The sequence below is a fragment of the Delphinus delphis genome, chromosome 4, assembly GCF_949987515.2.
Source record: "Delphinus delphis chromosome 4, mDelDel1.2, whole genome shotgun sequence".
In the NCBI taxonomy this organism is placed as follows: Eukaryota; Metazoa; Chordata; class Mammalia; order Artiodactyla; family Delphinidae; genus Delphinus; species Delphinus delphis.
This window is the reverse complement of record NC_082686.1, coordinates 142,423,593-142,443,651: the sequence shown is the minus strand read 5'-3', so window position 1 is coordinate 142,443,651 and position 20,059 is coordinate 142,423,593. Positions and strand designations below refer to the sequence as shown.

The window sequence follows — 20,059 nt, the reverse complement described above, 5'->3', positions numbered from 1 at the left end:
ATTCAGCAATAACATAGCAAGGATAGGCCCACAAAAAGAGCTGCCAGTGTAGGCACTGCAGGGCGATCCTGACTCTAACGTGGTATTGACAGTTTACAAAGCAATCCCCTACGCCTCTCTCATTTGCAGAGCACCGTGGCACCGTGAGGGAGATGATTTTATCACCATTTTACCTCCAAGAGAAACAGAAACTCAAGGAGTGCAGTGACTTGTCCAAGACCCACTGGGCAGTGGTAAAGCCAAGACACAAAGTCAGATGTTCACTGCACACCCAGGGCTCTTTCGACTCTCGTTCCCCCTAGCTTCCAGTTCAATTAGAGTCTCTGAAATGACCCGCTTGACCCTGTCTCTCACTTAACCAAAAGGAACCTTCCTTAGGACAAAGGAAGAAAATGCCCAAAGCAGCCATTCAACAAGGACACGGAAAGGGCCGTCAGCACGCGGCCAGAGCCGAGATTCGCTAACAGCAGTGGCGGCGAGACCTTTGCTACTCAGAGCCCTCCTTGGGCCAGGAGTGCCAGCACCACGTCAGAGCTTATTAGAAAATGCGCTATCAGGCCCCAGCTCAAGTCTGAGGAGTCAGATCTACCTCTTAACCAAACCCCCAGGTGACGGAATGTACACTTAATGTTTGAAAAGCACTGCATTACATTAATGATGGCATAGCCTGACGTTGCTTTTCAGTCTAGACTTACAAATACGCGATCCCCCATCTCATTATTTAACCACCCAAAATCCATGAGGAATAGGAATTTATAGAACTTGAGATCTAGGTATTCTCCCATCCCTACCCTCCAGATTTATGCTCAATGTCAAAGCAAGACCTGGCCCTATTCCTATAACAGGCAAAACTGCTCACAAAGGATGAGGAAGTGGGGAAGGGAGGGGCTGAAAGTGGTCAAATAATGTTCCAGAATCTTCCAACCTCCAATCACTTTACAATACACAGCATATTTCCCAGAGTATACAATTTCCAGTTGTTCCACTGTTCACCATCTCCCAGATTAGCTACTCTACCCACTGGATTGTCCGATAGCCGAATTTTCAGCAAGTCAGCTCTGCCCCCTGCACGTACTGTTAATCCATCCTCGTCTGAGACCTTGCTGCCAGGCCAGCCCAGTGACCCAGCAGCATCTCTCACCCGTTACCGCAGAAGCTTCTGCACTGGTCTCCCGGTGCCCACCCTCCCAGCCTAGGTCCCCTCTGCACACGCACAGTCAGATAACTGCTCCAACGTTAAAATCACTCTGTCTCCCTTACCTGCCGAGAGCCCTCACACGCTCCAGCAGCCACCGATGAGAGCAAAGTCAGTCTCCTTGCTGGGCCCCGCAAGGCTCTTCAGGATATGGGCCTTCAGTAACATCACTGAATTCAGTGACTCTCCTCATTGATTGACTTCTAAACGCTTGGTTTCTGTTCCATCTCTTGAACAGGCCAAGCTCTCGTACCAACTTACGGGTATTGCGCTGACCATTCTCCCTACCTGGAAATTCTCAGACCTTCACACGTCTAGTCCCTTTTCTCTCTTAGATCTTAGAGCAAATGTCACCTCCTCATGGGTGACTTTTCTAAATAAAAGGCCCCTTCCCACTTCTGGTCACCGTATCTCATTTTATTTTGTTTTCTATAATACCTTAACTAGTGTCTAAATGTAGAAAGTCGGTTTCTGTACCGACTTTTTATATTCTACCTGTGCTACTCCTCCCCAAGTATGGGTCCTGTGAAACCAAGGAACTCAGATGAATTGTTTACAACTCTGTTCCAGGCCTAGAAGAGACACTGGCACATAGTAGGTGGAGAATCAATAAATATTTGTTGAATTAATACATGAGCTTTTCCCCTTTTCCTTATTTGTCTTCATTCCAAGCCCTAAGTGCCCTTCTAAGTGCCCTTTAAGGCCTTGTTAAATGGTAAAATTAGAAACCAAGTAGCTTTCACATACTCATTGGCTTCCTTTAAAATTAATTAATTATCCCTTTGGAATAGAATCAACTATAATTATAGTATTGTCATAATTCAGAAGAATCTTGGAATGAATTCATTAGAGTTGGGCAGGTCTAGTAGATAAATCTAGTGCTGTCTTTACTGGGTAGCTCAGGACAATTGTGGCAAGGGCTGTACAGGAAGGTGGGCATCGAAGATGTCACGAGAGCTCATCAGATCAGCTATCAAGCTACAAAAGCAACAGCATGCCTCCCCCTAAACCAATCAGCTTCACTGAAAGTAAATGAGTCATAATGGCATCAACAAGAAAGCAGTACAAAATAATACGTCGCTCTTTGTTAAAAATCTAAGAAAACAATATAAAATAAGCTACAAGGATACAACACGGGGAATAGAGCCAATATTTTATAATAACTATAAATGGAGTATAACCTTTAAAAATTGTAAAGCACTATATTGTCGCCTGTAACTTCTATAATATTGTACATCAACTATATTGCAATAAAAAGAATCTAAGATGCCGCTACTGCTGTTGTTACTATTGTTATTACTGGGTGTCACTGATCCTGAGTCACCACAGATTATAAAATTGCATGTTATTCTATGTATCATTAAGAAAGACAAAAAAGTACTGCCAATTAAATTATGACCCATCAATGCTTGTGAGACACAGCCTGATTTCAGAGATGTTAAAAAATTAAATGCTTCTGGAGCCCTGGAAAAAAAAAAAAAACCTAAGAAAACACACGCAGAATTACTCACAATCCTTTCATTCAGAGAAAATTACTGTTATCTTGGCATCTACCCTTCAAAACATTTTACTATGCGTATAAATGTTTTTGGTTGGTTTGTTTACTTTAAAAAGTGGAATTATACTGTAGATTCTGTTTGGGACTTTGTTTAACTTACTGTGTCATGAGTTTGTTTCCTTGTCAATAAATATTTTTCCTGCAAACGTTCCGTTATGATGAATATCTTTGTAGCTAATCTCAGCACATCTCTATTTCCTTAGGCTAAGTTCTCAGAAGTGGAATTATCAGTTCAAAAGTTATGGCTATTTAAGAATACGTTGTGAGTCCTAGAAAGGCTGTGTTAATTTACGCTCCTAATATCAGCACAAGTGAGTCCTCCCCTAAACGCCTCCCAGAACTTTCTGATTGGTTTTATTTGTGTGTCTCTACTTCCGCCCTAGGGACCGAGCTGTGTTGTCACCACAAGGAGCAATCCCACATTGTGTGCAATGTGGGGAGAGTGTATTTTCATGTTCTACTGGCTCGTGTAGAACAGCTAATCTGGCTTGTCTAGGAAGGTTGTAAATAGAATTCTGTTAGGTCTGGATTCAGCTGTCAGAGTTATGCCCTGAATTTCAAACGTGGGTGGTAATTTCCATAAATATGCAGCTTCAAATCCATGTACTGAAGGGGTCCAGCATCTCCCCCTCCCAAAGAGAGGAAACTGAACTGCAGGCAATCTAATCCCCGAGAAACTCAGGCAAAGCACATGCAAGTGGGGAGACCTCAGAATCGAAAGCCTTTTTCTATAGATGAGAGTCACTTATAACCAAGGAGTGAATCAGAAAACTTTCCCTCAACAAGTGTACGGATGAAAATGTTCTATTTGGAAGCAATCAATAGTGAGGGCTCTGGACTTTTATTAAGGCTGTGGTTATTTCACTAGTAGTGTTTTCCCATATTTGTACAATGGATGTTGGTGTGTTCAATCTTTTTTTTTTTTTCCATAAACTTATTTATTTATTTAGGCTGCGTTGGGTCTTCATTGCTGCGTGCGGGCTTTCTCTAGTTGCGGCGAGCGGGGGCTACTCTTCATTGCGGTGCGCGGGCTTCTCATTGCGGTGGCTTCTCTTGTTGTGGAGCACTGGCTCTAGGTGCATGGGCTTCAGTAGTTGTGGCACGTGGGCTCAGTAGTTGTGGCGTGGGGGCTCTAGAGCGCAGGCTCAGTAGTCGTGGTGCACGGGCTTAGTTGCTCCACGGCATGTGGGATCTTCCCGGACCAGGGCTCAAACCCGTGTCCCCTGCATCGGCAGGCGGATTCTTAACCACTGCGCCACCAGGGAAGCCCGGTGTGTTCAAACATTTAATTCCCTGACTATAACATACCAAGTGTGTGTTACACGCTATGGACAGTACATGGTATGATCCCTTAGCCTTGTCAAGTTTGGTCTAATAGAGAGTAAACCAACAATTAGAATATAATACACTGGTTCTCAAACTTGGCTGTGTGTTAGAACTACCTGGGGAGCTTTTTTTTTTTTTTTTTGCAGTGCGCGAGCCTCTCACCGCCGCGGCCTTTCCCGTTGCGGAGCACAGGCTCCGGACGCGCAGGCTCAGCGGCCATGGCTCACAGGTGCAGCCGCTCCGCGGCATGTGGGATCTTCCTGGACTGGGGCATGAACCTGTGTCCCCCGCATTGGCAGGCAAACTCTCAACCACTGCGCCACCAGGGTAGCCCCCTGGGGAGCTTTTAAACATCCTAATGCTTAGATTGTATCTTAGACCTATTATGGCAGAATGCCTGGGAGTGGAAGCCAGGCATCAGTGTTTTTAAAAAAGTATTCCCAGGTGAATCCAAATTGCAGCAGTTTGGGAAACACGGATATGATATGATATGACAGAGAGGGCTATAAGCCTTATTCAGCTCAGAGAAATCAAGGGAGGCTTCCCAGAGGCGGTGACCAGGCTGTGTTTTGAAGGATGAATTGATTCCGTCTATTGTGGTTTGTAACGTGAATCCTACAAATGCCACATGTGCATCCCAGACAAACATATATAGAAAAGACTTATATATGACAAGAAATAATCATCTTTGGAAAAATTTTCCCATCGGTGGTAAAGCATTAACTATTTGACTATATATATTCAAATATCCCCTCAAAATAGATCAACGTTGGTCCTTCATTTCCTCTGTGTGGCCCGTGACGCTGAGAACAATGCAAAGCAAACAAGAAAAATCTCCGTGGTACCGTCAGATTGCCAAAGCTAGCTTTAAGCAAACATGCCAACGCAAGCTCTAGGATTACAACCAGGATATGGCATCAGGAGAAAAGCAGATTTGAACTTCAATGCAACCTCTGGCCTTTTTGGTAATGTAGCAAAAACATACTTTGGCCAAGTTTATTAGTGCTCCTCTTGCCCTTTGGTGCCCCCATCACTGCCGCCCCAAAGACAGCGGGAGACAAGGCAGGGGGATAGCCCAGGGCCCCCTTCACGACTCAGTTCTGGCATTAAAGGCAGCTACAGAGTGCCTGCCGTTGATCTGTTCGCTGTCGTCCTGCTTAAATCAATAATCTATTAGTCCCTTTAAATGAGAGTTAGATTCATCAGATGCCCCTGAGAGACGTCAAACATTGTGTGCCTTATTCCAGGCAAGCACAATCAGTCTATGGAATGATGAATTTTTTGCTCAAAAACCCTGCAGGCCCAGCAGACAACATGTCCTGTATTAGCTCATTCAGCGATCTCAGGCAGGCCAAGAAAGCAGTTTTTAGACTTCCCAGGGGGGAAAAGAGGCTTGTGTCATTTAAGAAAACAACCGCACTCCAGCCATCCTGCCGTGATTTCAGTTCAGGGAAAAGCAGTTGAGGACTAATTCCGATCTGCTCTTTGCCTCCTGCTTTTATTTATTTCCTTGCTTACTTGTTGTCTTACTGAGTTTTGTTTAGTGACTGCGTCCCCAACAAGCAGCAGCCTCCGAGGTGGCATCCAAACTGCTAACCAGATGCGCTGCCCCGTTTGTTAGGGAATGGCCAAGTCAGGAGCTTCTGTCGCTAGGGCGAGATGGATGTTTGGCTCCATGGGTCCCTGCCCAGAGGAGCGCCAGCACCAGAAGTGCTGAGGGGGCTTCTCTGGGCTGCCCACTGGCCAAAGGAGACAGCCTGCATCCAAAACCTGCACTGACAGAAGCTTCCAGCCCATATTTTAAACCTCTCCAACCCTGCAACTCAAAGGTGGCTGTCACTAGGGCACCCAAAGCTAGAATCACCTTCCTTGCCGAAAAATTCATTACAGGTCTTGTTTGCCTTTAAACTAATGCTCCTCAAAGTGTGGTCCACACCAGCAACCAGCAGCAGAATTCCGGGGGTAGGGAGGAAGCCATTTGCTTTAAATTAGTGGTTTTCAGACTATCTATGGTAAAGGCCCTTTTTCTTTTTTTCTCACAGATTGATAAAATCAATAAAAACAAATCCCTAAGGGAAAAAAAGACACACAAAATGAATCTCCAGAAAAAAGGAATTAAGAAAAAGATGCTCAAAACACAAGCTACAACTTAAGGAGGGAAAAAAAGGATCTTTTAGACGTAAAATTCCTCTGCCAAATTTCTGTACAAGTTTCTAAGCATTTGCTCTCACGGATGCCCTGTCTCCTCGAGTACTGGCAGTGGGCTGCAGAGCAACTGGCCCGGGCCGGGGCTGGCACTTTGAGAAGCACTGCTCTGAAGGACTCTATAAACTCAGAGGCTGTTTGCAGACAAAACAAAAGCAAACCAAAGGAACTCTCCACCAACCGAGACACCGTACAAAAGGAGAATACCGGCACTCCCAAGTGACACAGCCTTCTTAAACACTGCCACAATTCTGGGGGTTTAATTCACTCCCAAAATAAAAGCAAAATAATAATAATAATGCTGTTGCCTGTTAAGAAGACTTGGCACTTGCAAATTAACTCACCTGAGAAAACACAGTATAAATCTCCTTGTTGTTACAACACACCTGAGTGTCACTTAAACACACGTAAAGCCTCTAACAATAGCGCCCTTCACAATTCCTAACATGCTTGGCATTTTTCTAAAGGTTAGATTAAGTAGCAGATAACATTTTTAAGAGAAGGCCCAGTATACTATGTTTTTCTTTGTGAGAACTAATTTATGGCGGGCTAAGCCATGCTGACAGACTTCAGGATTTTAGAGGCGATCAGGCAGGCATCCTGCATAATGAAAGCCCTGCCTTTTCGCTAGAACTTTCGATGATTAAGACAGCATTTTAATGCACTCTCTGGGTAGCAGAGCCTTAAAAGAAAAAGGAGTTGTAAAGCAAAAGGCATTTCCTGCACGGCCCCGGGGGAATTTTGAGCCCTGAGCTCCGGGACCCTGTGGGAGGGAGTAATTTCAGCTAATTAACGGAGACTAGCAAAGTGTTGCATTTGGTCACAACATTAGTTGGGTTTCATTTTTGTTGGCACGTAGGAGAGCCGGTCTGGATTTTTTTCCCTCCTTTTTCTGTGGATTCACTGCAGGATCGCAAGGCCCACAGCTCTCATACATTAGGGAGAAAGTCAAAGGAAACGCCAAAGTTCAACCAAAGTACAAGTAATTAGAACCAGATTCTCCGCTGCGGGCGTTTGCGCATGCGTGCGCGCGCACGTGGACCTTTATTGAAATATCATTTACATGCCTCCAACCGTGAGCGTGGGACTGGGGACCTCCGTACTGCCGCTCATTTAATTTTCCAGTCGCCTCCAGTGTGTGTGTATGTTTGGGGTGGGGGGGGGGGGATTCTTGCTTTTAATCATCTTTCAGGAGAAGCGGTTTGTTTCCACACGCAGGGGATTTTGCAAATCTGTGAATCGCATTTTGAAATTAGGTAATTGCCAAACAAGAAAAACTCTGCTTTGAAATGGTCTTGACTCACTCTGCTGCTGGCTTTGTTATTACTGAGAAGCTCCAAGATTAGTCCCGGGTCTGGGGGAGGGGAGGGGAGGAAAACGGCGCGGCGGGCTCTGGCAGTCTTGACTCCGTAACCTGCCCGTGACCCTGAAGGAGTGTGTGTTTGCCCGGGTCACCCGGGATCCTGGCCGAGGGCTGGGGCCGGGTTATGAGAATCCCTGCTATTCTGACCACACATGCAACAGGTGCTGAGGACAGGCAGGGGACAAAAGAAGGGCCGGGAAGGCTTTCCTTTTTAAGTCCTTCAAGAAAGCCTTGCTTTCCAAAGTGCGGTCCCGGGCTCACCATCAGCACCACCTGGGAACCGGGTCAAACGCAGGCTCCCACTCCCCTCCACCCCACCCCCCACCCCAGAAATGCCCGCCGAATCTCAACAGGCATCTTAACAAAATCCCCAGATAATTCCCATGCATGCTAGCAACATTCGAGACACCTTGACATAAAACATAAAAATGTCTTGTTGCTCTCCTAACCTCCCCGGAACCCCAATCTGCTGAGTCAATTTGGCACCGTTGACTCTGTCGGCCTCGCCCTTTGCTCAGGTCCTCACTAAATGCGCTCCTTGTCGAGCACTTAATACATTAAGAGCTCCAGGCGGCGCGGTGTTTATGCTCCCCAGAAGCCTGCGTCCGCTCCCATGGAATTTCGGCAGTGGATTTTAGTTGGCAGAAGGGGTAAGAGTTGCACCGGAAGAGCTGAAGTAACCGCGGCTACCATTTACTGAGCACTTACTAACTGCCCAGGACTGCGCCAAAGGCTTAGTATTGACACCGTGAACTCACTGACTCTTCCCCAGAACCGAAGGGGACAGCAAGGCCGGGGAACCCCGCACCTTAGAACTGGGAAATTTAAACAACACACTACTCGCAGCCTTTGCGAAAGAGATTTATTTTTTAACTGGGGTGGCGTTGTTTTACAATGTTGTGTTAGTTTCCACTGTTCCAGCGAAGTGGAGTTCCCTGTGCTATACAGCAGGTTCGGATTAGTGGTCTATTTTATTACAAAAGAGATTTAAATGGCTGAATAGATATTACTCTTACTTCACTCAAACCCACAGCTTTTTAACTTCTCACCTTCCACCTCCTTAGGAAGTAAATCACTGGGTGTGGTCCGGTCGGGCCTATTTACTCATATTTGAGAACTGCAGGATTGTTACCTCCCTTTCTTTTAATTCACGGTTATAATTTTCCAAACACTGATTTGATTCAAGACATGGTTAAATTTGACAAGATAGTTTGGGCCTTAAAAAGAGAGACCGGGAGGCTGAGAACCCACTAATCACTCTGTATTGCAGCTACACCTGTCTGGGCTCTCGGCCAGCAGGAGAAGTTATTCCGGAGACCGACTTTTACCGTAGGAAGTGCTGTCATATTTTCCTAAGGGACTATGACACGTTCAACACCTACATTTCATTTTTATAATATGCTTTCTTGCTCCAAGGAACATGGTCGAAAATCATGTCATAGGTTGTTTTAGGTGACGTTTGTAACAGACGATGCTTTAGATCACGATTTTCTAGGACATACTAAGATAGCTTATGACAGGTTCAAATAAATTCTCCCTTAAAATCACTTAACGGGCCGACACATCTAACTGCTTATTAATGACGTGAACTGAGAGGCATCCGAAATGGAAGGCGTTAAGTGAACAAATGCTGTAACCTGCCTCAGGAGTCGCGTGTAGATGAAGCTAATTACATCACAATACCAAGGTCCCTGAAGAGCTTATCTCCACACCAAATGATTCAGTCCCATATTCCACTTCCAATCAGGATTTCCAAAATTCTTAAAAAGAAATTATTGCACTAACAAATGACATTCTATTATCTGTTCAAATTTCCTGCACCCATAGTGGATTAAAACAGGACCACTAAAATGTTTATCATCTCAGATACACAATTCTTTGCTTATATACTGCAAATATATTTGAAAATCACATTGGTACCAGTCCTTACAGAAAACAGCGGGGATACTGTGGTGGAATATTTTTCAAAGATGATGATGAAATTACTCTTTGTCACATGGGAATTTTTGCCATTCTTCTGAGATCTGAGAAAGTTCAAGGGTAAAGACACCAGAATGTAACCTCTTTCGCAACAAAGTAACGTTCTACTTACTCAGTTATACTTTGCTGCAAAGAAGTGTTTTTTGTTTTATTTGCTTGATACTTTACAGGTAGACACTCACACTAGTGGCCTCAAAAAGCTCTGAAACCAATTTAATCCTCATCGTGTGAGTTTCCTTTGTTCCTAAGAAGAACTAAAATGCCCTGAACCTGCAGAGAACTGTGTGAGGAAGTGATGGGATGGCATGGGCTTTGCTCCAGATGGACCTGGATTTGAATCCCTCTTCTGACACTTGCTATGTTAGTGACCATAGAGTTTTTGTTTCTTCTCTGAGTCCTAGTGTCCCGTAGGACAATGCAGATGATCCTAGAATTCCTGTTGGTGAACGAGAGACATTGTTTGCAACTTGCCTGGCACACGATGTTTCATAAGTGATGGTCAACCCAGAACCCCCATCCTCCCACATTTCCCTTCCACCTTCCTTAATCTTGGACAGTGGCTCTTAACCAACACTGATTTTGCCCCCCAAGAGACATTTGGCAATGTCTGGAGAGATTCTAGCTGTCATAACTGGGGGCAATTACTGACATTTAGTGGGTAGAGGCCAACGATGCTACTAAACATCCCACAGTGTACCCCAATGTTCATTGCAAGCACTATTCACAGTATCCAGGACATGGAAGCAACCTAAATGTCCATCAATAGATGACTGGATAAAGAAGATGTGGTACATATATACAATGGAATACTACTCAGCCATAAAAAGGAACAAACTTGGGTCATTTGTAGAGACGTGGATGCATCTAGAGACTGGCATACAGAGTGAAGTAAGTTAGAGACAGAGAAATTTTGTATGATGTACATGTGAAATCTAAAACACTGGTACAGATGAACCTATTTACAAAACAGAGAGAGACTCGCAGATGTAGAAAACAAACTTATGGTTACCGAGGGGGAAAGGGCCGGAGGGATAAACTGGGAGATTGGGATTGACACATACACACTACTATATATAAAACAGGTAATTAATAAGGACCCACTGAATAGCACAGGAAACTCTACTCAATACTCTATAATGACCTATATGGGAAAAGAATCTAAAAAAGAATGGATATATGGGGACTTCCCTGGCGGTCCAGTGGTTAAGACTTCGCCTTCCCATGCGGGGGGTGTGGGTTTGATCCCTGGTTGGGGAGCTAAGATCCCACATGCCTCGTGGCCAAAAAACCAAAACATAAAACAGAAGCAATATTGTAACAAATTCAATAAAGACTTTAAAAATGGAAAAAAAAAAGAATGGTTATATGTATATGTATAACTGATTCATTTTGCTGTACACCTGAAACTACCATAACATTGTAAATCAACTATACGCCAATAAAAAGTAAAAAATAAAACAATATAAAATAAACAACAAGGTTGTCCTGTATAGCACAGGGAACTATATTCAATATCCTGTAATAAACCATAATGGAAAAGAATATGGTAAAGAACAGATATATGTGTATGTAAAACTGATTCACTTTGCTGTACACCTGAAACTAACAACACTGTAAATCACCTATACGCCAATAAAAATTAAGCAAAAACAAACAAAAAACATCCCACAGTGCACAGGACAGCTCCCTCCTCCTCCCCAGACAACAACAAAGAACTGTCTGGCCCAAATTAGAAACAGTGCTGAGGTTGAAAAACCCTGCTCTAGGGTAAGGAGACTACTTGTGGGAAGACTTTGGGACAAAAATACAACTTCTTGGAGCACAGGAGACAGAGGCGGGAGCTCAGTGCCTGACGCTGCCTCTTACTACGGTCACTTCACCTTCCTGAGCCTCAGTTTCCTAACCTGAGAAATGGAGATGACAAGTGTGTGTACCACGCTGCAGGGTTTATACATTATAAACGACACAACTCTATATTCGACGACTTGTTTGTTATTTGGGAACAGGTGGGCGAGGCATATCCTGATGTGACTGATGCCTTAGAAGATGATGGGAAATTCTATAGAGTCAAGTCAAACGAAAACAATACGACAGGGACTTCCCTGGCGGCACAGTGGTTAAGAATCCGCCTGCCCATGCAGGGGACATGGGTTCGAGCTCTGGTCGGGGAAGATCCCACATGCCACGGAGCAACTAAGCCCGTGAGCCACAACTACCGAGCCTGTGCTCTAGAGCCCACGCGCCACAACTACTGAAGCCCGTGTGCCTAGAGCCCGTGCTCCGCAACAAGAGAAGCCATCGAAATGAGAAGCCCGCGCACCGCAACGAAGAGCAGCCCCCGCCCGCCGCAACTAGAGAAAGCCCACGTGCAGCAACAAAGACCCAACACAGCCAAAAATAAATAAATAAATTTTTAAAAAAAGAAGAATACAACAAGTATTAACAGCGACAATCACGGGGCATCTACCGCGGGCTACCTGCCACCCCTATTCTGTTCTAAGCATTTGACATATATTAATTCATTTGCCCCCCATGACAGCCCTATGAGAGACCTCATCTTAGTATCGCTAAAAAATACTTCCAGGCAAGAAACTGGAGGCACAGACTGGTGAGGGAACTGGCTCGAGGCCATCCAGAGGGGAGCAGATAAGCAGGAATTGGCACGCAAGTGGTCTTGGGCTCAAGAGAATGGGTGTGACCCCGGGGATGACATCCTGTCTTGTGATCCTGCACAACCTCTTTGGCAAGACATTGGTAGAGTCCCTGGCAGCAAGTCTGAGAAAATACAGACCACGTCAAGCAGACCCATGCAGTCATCCTGGCATAAGGAGCAAAAGTAAAACTGGAAAACTAAAAAGGAAAGAAGCTAAAGGGACAGAAAGAATGCCCTTTCTTCTTTCCAGTCAAAGCAATAAAGTAGGAAAGTCCCCAGAGGCAAACACAGGAATGAGGAGGCACACATCCCCGGCCCACGAAGCCCTCCCGCACCTTCCCTGCCGAGAAAGCAGCCCCAGCGGGCCGGGTGGCGGCAGCTCAGACCAGGTTCCAAGGGCCTCTGGCGGCGGTCCAAGGGCGTGTAACTCCACGCTGTCGGGCGCAGGTAATAACTGCGGCCACATGTGGCCCGCCCCCCTGCCAGCTTCGGGGCTCTGCTGGGCGGCGAGAGGAGGGCTCGGGCCCCCCTCCCCGGGCTGCTTCTCCAGCTTTCACCAGTGGGCCACTTACACTCCCTCAGCCAGAACGTATCTGGCACAAGAATGCAACCCGAAGTCGTGCGCTTGCTCTTCTGTCCCGGTCTGCAGGGTTGGGATGCCTCAGGAAGACCCGGGTCACTCCCTCCCAAGAGGACCAGGGTATGGGGGCAACCAGAAGCGTCCCCACCGAACCTTCTAGTGGACTAACATGACGACTGTGTTAGTGCTGGAGATAAGCATCACGCACCAGCTCAGAAGGACCCACTGGGGATATCTGAGTTTAAAAGATTCTGAATTTTCTACATGGAATTGTTCAGATTATAGACAGAAACGCTCTAACACAATTGATCTTTTTCTTCCTTCATAACAGTGATTTCTCACTATTTCCTGATGTGAGAAGGATGACGGTGTCAAAGTGCTTTCATTTTAGTTCTTAAAAAGGAAATTGCTAAACAAACTGATGGTTACCAAAGGGTGAAACGCTGGTGGGAGGGATAAATCAGGAGCTTGGGATGAACACACCCACATGACTATATATAAAATAGATAACCAACAAGGGCCTATTGTATAGCACAGGGAACTCTATTCAATACTCTGTAATAACCTAAATGGGAAAAGAAGCTAAAAAAGAGTGGGTATATGTATAACTGATTCACTTTGCTGTACACCTGAAATGAACACAACACTGTAAATCAACTCCACTCCAATAAAATAAAAAACAAACAAACAAACAAAACAAAATAAAACACCCTCACAGAAACAATCAGGATAATGTTTGACCAAATGTCTGGGCACCCCTTGGCCCAGGCAAGTTGATACATAAAATTCACCATTACAAGTTTCTTTTTGGGGGGATGAAAGTGTTCTGAAATTAGATAGTGGTAGTGGTCCCGCAACTCTGTGAATATACTAAAATCCACTAAATTGTACACTTCATAAGGGTGAACTAAATGATATATAAATTAAATCTCAATAAAGCTGTTTAAAGATAAAAAATTTAGAAAAAGAAATTGCTAAGGAAAACTTGAAAAAATAATTCAAAGGCATTTTTACCACTTGTGAGCAGGCCCCAAGGTTCAGGTCTTTCTGGATATTCCTTCCTTTAGGGAACTTCCCATCTTTAAAGACAAGCTGAAGCATGTGGCTGGAAGTGTGAACTCTGGGGCCTGCCTGGGTTCAAATCCTAACTCTCCTGCCTACTAGCTGTGTGGCTCTGGGCAAGTTACTTAGTGTCTCTGAGTGTCCATTTCTCCTTGTACGAAATGACAGCCTACCCGGCAGTGGATCATCGTGAGCGTTAAATGATGAATCACTGTAAAGCACTGGGCCCAATGCCTGTCGCAAAGGCGGCACAAGCAGAGTTACCATCACCACAGGATCAGGGGTCATGCCTGTGCTGACGAACCTCGACACGATTTACCTCCCATTCACCTCCTAAGCAGCAGTCTCAAGTCTTGATTTGCTGACCTTTGCTTCCATTTTCCCTCTCAAAACACTTGTCCCTCCTGATAAGATTCCCCCACAAGCGAACGTGAGCAGAGCACTTTGCGTCAGCTCTGCTCCCGCACGCTCCCACTCAGCTGTCGCGTCCCTCCCAGCCTCTGTGCATCACCCAAAGGACCACCACAGCCCTCTCCTCGTGGCCCATCCCCAATCCATGTGCACAGACCCCTCAGAAACAGCTTCTTGAAACTCCTCCTTCCCATGGCGATCTCCCCTTTGGGAGCCTTCCACAGCTGCTGGAACCCAAAGTCGCAAACCTTTGCATGGACCAACGTGGGGCCGGGTGGACGGGGCCGGGATTATCAGCCAGCAACATCCAACTGCTGACATGTATTTATTGAGCACCTGGCAAGGCCAGACACCGTGCTAAATGCTGGGTTAAAAAGAAGTTAGAAGACACCATTCTTCGCCCACACAAACTGACAACTAAAAATACCAGACAGTAAAGATGGTCCCAGCTGGAGGCTGGGATCCGATGGTGCCCAAGGCTGCCACGACCAAGCATGTCACGAGTACACAAAGGCTTCGGCTGACTTGCCTTTAAATACTCAGTGCGTAGAAGTACACAGCAGGTGCTTAATAAATGGTTGAAAAATGAGTGAAAGAATTAAATCTGCATACAAATCCTTGCATAGTTATCCTAGGCATCATCAAATACGTGATGACCGTTTCAGCCAATTCAGCAGATCTGCCAACAGCACACATTACCTGGTGGTGGAGGATTCCAGGTGTGTTTTCGTCCCATTCCCTCACTTGCTCCCTCAGGGCAAAAGTGTGAAGGCGAGCAGGGATTATTATCATTATCCAATTTTTACTCTCCGTTATTTATAGGAGGAAACTGAAGCTTAGAGAAGTTAAAGGACTTGGCCAAGGTCACAGAGTTCAGAAACAGCTTGATCCAGAACTGGCCTCCTGAATCCACCTACATTACTATAACCGAAAAACAAAGCACTCATTTCTATTTGAAGCTGTCCTACTGATTTTTTAACGTTTTAAGACAAGATCAGTAAACTCTTTCTGTAAAAAACTAGACAGTAAATATTTTAGGCTTCGTGAGCCATATGGTCTCTGTCACAGCCACTCAACTCTGCTGCGGTAGGGGGAGCAGCTACAGACAAGACATAAATGAATGGGCGTGGCATGTTCCAATAAAACTTTATTTACAAAAAACAGGCTGCAGACCAGATACGGCTCAGTTTCCTGACCCCTGCTTTAAGATAAAGGAAATTAAAACTATTCCTTCTTAGAGTAACTGCACATGTACTATAAAATCCATGCTTTTCTTTGCTTCTAGGGTAAAGACAGAATATGATCGCCATATGTTACAGAGATGAGGGAAATAGTTTAAGGATGCTAAGCACTACGGTGTATACAGTATTTATATACACTATAAACGTGTAAGGTCTGCACATTTCCCTCAAAACTAACCTCATGTACACATTTTTATTAGTTAGGGAGGTCAATATGTCTATAGTAAATACATTTTAAAATTCCTTCCTACATATTCCATCTATTGGGATTATTTATCATGCCCTGTTCCCTGGCCTAGAGCCAGGGAGAATATGGGAGTTTTAATGCCTTTAAGCCATTACATGAGTTTTTTTTTAGAGCTCCATAAGACAAAATAAAAAGCACTCTCATGGTCCTATGTGCAATAAACCTGATATGCCACTTAATATCTCATGTCCCATTTTCGTTTTCACTTGTGACGGTTTCCAGCTCTCAACGTGCAAAATGACATCATTTCAGCCATCTTTTGGCTCCAGTTTTTTGTTGTTGTTGTTTAGAGAACTCCTGACAATTCAGACAAGAAATCTCCCTGTGGACTCTGAGGGGTGATGATTATTGCTCCCTGACATTCTGAATAAGTATTGAAATGCGTTTGCTGACACATGCCACCCAGTTTATGGCACTGTGAATTGATTAGGCCATGTTCCTTGTATCGAAAAAGAGGTGTGCGTGTATTTCTAGTTAGCATGTAGCTGGTTTCCAAAGATGGCTTGCCCAGTGACCCACACCTCCAGGGAGCCACACCATTGTGTAGGCCCTTCCCCTTCAACCTGGGCTGCTACTGGGATTGCTTTTTGATCAAAAGGACGTAGCAAAAATAACACTGTTACACACAGGACTAGATCCTAAGAGGCCTTGCAGCTTCCATCTGGGTTTCTTGGAATGCTCATTCTGGGGGAAGCCATGTGAAGAGCTCAGGGACCACCATCCTGTAAGGAAGCCCATGTCACAAGAGGAGGCCGTGCAGAGAGAGAGGTCCACGCAGCCTCTAACTGCTCCAGAAACCTCAGCCGAGGAACTGGACATGGAATGCAGGAGCCATGGTGAACATCGGCCTCATCTGGCCCTAAGAGGAGTTCAGCCCTGGAACCATCTGACTGCAGCCACATGAAAGATCCCAAGCGAGACAGAAACTTGAAAGTGGATAATAAATTGTGTTTTAAGCCACTAAGTTTTGGGTTGCTCTGTTCCATAGCAATACATAACTGAAATTAATTCTATAGCTATCATTAATTGAAGATGATTTATCTGGAGCCATGAAGAACCTGTGGAAAGAGTTCACCCTGACTCTTTTAGAACCTGGGAGACAGTAATTTGACATCACACTCACGGTCCAAGCTCTGCATGCGTTCCTGCCAGTTACAAGAGCAATGGAGTAATTCCATCTAAAAATAAGTAACTAGGGAATTCCCTGGCAGTCCAGTGGTTAAGACTTGGTCCTCTACTGCTGGGGCCCTGGGTTCCCTGGTCGGGGAACTAAGATCCCGCAAGCCCTGCGGCATGGCCATAAAAAAAAAAAAAAATTAACTAAGAAATTCTGGATAAAAAGGAGCATGATAGTTGCTCAGCTATGAATTCAAAGACTGTGATGATTAAGATATAACAGAATAAGGCTCTTAAAAAATTAAAAAGTCTCCTATAACGCAATGGGTCTTTTATCTTCAAATTGCTTATAAAACTCATTCACATCCCCCTGAGCCCACCTGCCTGTCACCTGCACACGCCCTCTTTTATTTTGAGATGCAGATGTCTGCTTATTGGGTCGTTGTGTTTTTATTTGTTCCTCCAGAGGACGGATTGAATTCTCCTCCCCTTACTGGACACTGCAATTCAAAATAATAGCAACAATCCTGCAAGTAATGGGCCAGAGTACTCACTTGATACCCACTAAAGGAGGGTTTAGATCACTAGCTCTCAGTTACCTTTCAAGAAACATCTGTTTCACATGAGCCCGTTTAAAGTGCATACATCTGTAAATAATAAGCCTGTGTGTGCACATAATTTAATGAATTAGGACATAAAAAGGAATTGAACAGTAGGGGCACAGCAATTAGAGTAAATGCCCATTTTGTTAAAAACGTATTGTTTCCAGCTTTCACTTGGAAACCCTTCTATTATACTGCGGGTTCTGGGGCTTCCAACCTTCCTCATTCCCCCTCCCTGCAAAGAGCATGGGAGTTTACTTTGAAGAGTTGGGAGAAGGAAGGAAAGCCACGTCACACAAAGCTGAGAGGGGGACTTCGACCCGCTTTCTCCTACTCCACGGATCCGGGCGCCTGAACTGCTCTGTGTCTGGGGATTCCCATCTGTAAAATGGAGCAATAACAGTGCCTTTCTCTTCAGGCTGCTGCGACAATGAGGTGACAGAATTCATTTAATGCACTTGGTACAATATGCAGATAATATGCACTTAATAAATATTAATTATGATGATGGCGGTTGTTTCGTTTTAATAAAAACCAGTCACAACTTGAAACTATTCAGGAGGGAAAAAAACCCTGGTTCAAAACTTTCTTTTGACTGAATAGACTTGTGGTTGCCAAGGGGCAGGAGGGGTGGGGGAGGGAAGGATCGGGAGTTTGGGGTTAGCAGATGCCAACTGTTATATATAGAATGGATAAATAACAAGGTCCTACTGCACAGCACAGGGAACTATATTCAGTATCCTGTGATAAACCATAATGGAAAAGAAAATGAAAAAGAATATATATATGTATAACTGAGTCACTCTGCTGTATACCAGAAACTAACACAACGTTGTAAATCAACTACATTCCAACAAAATAAATTTTTTTAAAAAGTTTCTCTTGATTGTTAATTTGGTCCTATTTCTATTTAATTTCTTCACCCCATTTCTAGGGATAGACAAAAAAAAGAAGGAAGGGAGGAGTGGCAATGTGAACGGGAAGTACCATCAGAGATTCTATTCCAAGGATATCAGAGCGAGTGCCAGAAGCCCGAGGAAATACCACGTTCTCGTATTTTCAGGGCAATTTTTCAGCTGACACGTTTGTAAGGGCTTGCCATCACGGCCAGCGTGGGCCTCCCAAGTTCTAACCACTCCCTCCAGTTTACTTCAGGTGTTTTGAGTGACCCCCAAATATACAAATAAGCAAAAGCAGAGACCACTTGAGATGTTCTGAATTTCAAGTTCATGTTCACTGAACTATACTCAGATATCTCCTGAGCCCCTACTGTGCGCCCGGCACTGGGTTACTAAGCAGAGCACACATATACGAGCAGAAGGTGCTCGGGGGAGAGAAAGCGTGGCATTTTCTAGAACACACACTGAGGCTTCCACAGAGTGTGGTCCGTTCCTCTCTGCCTCCCTGCAGTTTAAAATGTTTAAGTAGAGTTGAAAGTCGCTGGAAAAGGTTGGAAGATACTCTATATCCATTTGAAAACCATGCAGGTGTGGCGCACAGGACTAGAATTTGTATTCTCCCACAATAGGACTGCTGCAAGAAACAGACCTCAAGTCCAGCCCACTGGGATTCTGGGAAAATCCTGGTTGAGCTCTGCAAAATAAGTGTTAGCAAAATAAGTGCTAAGTATTTGGCAAGCCCCAGGAAAAAGGGTTCCACCCAGAAGGAAAACAAGTTAAACAATGACTGAAATCACTACCCTCCAGTATTCTGTTTACATTCTCCTGCAGTCTATTTACCGTCTACATAAAGAGATAATTAGAGCTCCTGAACAGCAGTAGGAGAGAATAATAGAGGCTAAAGGAAAAGGGAAATAAAGAGAATGCACAAATATTGAAAAAATATTAATAGCTGAGTATACAGAGCTGTGTTGTTCAACGCAGTAGTCACTAGCCACATGTGGCTAGTGAAAGTTAAATGAACTAGAATTAGAATAAAAAATTCAGTTCCTCAGACATACTGGCCACATTTCAGGTGCTCAATAGGTCCACATGACCAGCCATCACCGTACCGGACAACACAGAATTACAGATGGTCCCCGTCCTTGCAGGAGTTCTACTGTAGAGTGCCGGTATCTGGGGCCTTAAGGGGTGGTGTGCTTGAACGCCTATATCCATTGACTCAACCATGACTGAGTCCTGACCAGGTATTTACTAGCTGTACTAATACCATACGACCATATTGGGAAGACAGAGGTAAAGGACACCGTATCTGACCTCAAAAGACTTCCCAGGTTAGTAAGGGAACCCAACCAATAACACAAAATGAAACAACACACACTAAAAAGGAGAAATGAGAAGAAACACAGAAAACAAACCTGGTAACTTTAATGGTCAATATGGTAGTAAGTATCCAAGGGTTCCCTGTAAAGTTCTTTCAACCTTTTCATAGTAAAGTATTGGGAGAAGATTATTTACTGAGTATTAAGTCTCAGGTACTTTAAAGAAACTCTCTTATTTAAGTCTATGGTAAGCTTGCAAGGTAAGTATTATGGACCAATGGTACAGATGAAAACCACTG

The 20,059-nt window shown here is 44.5% G+C and overlaps 1 protein-coding gene across 2 annotated transcripts in view; it reads right to left on the bottom strand.

Annotated features, from left to right (window-relative positions):
• RARB (retinoic acid receptor beta) overlaps positions 1–20,059 on the bottom strand; it is a 185,576-nt gene that overhangs the window by 153,408 nt on the left and 12,109 nt on the right. The gene's annotated exons all lie outside the window — the stretch shown is intronic.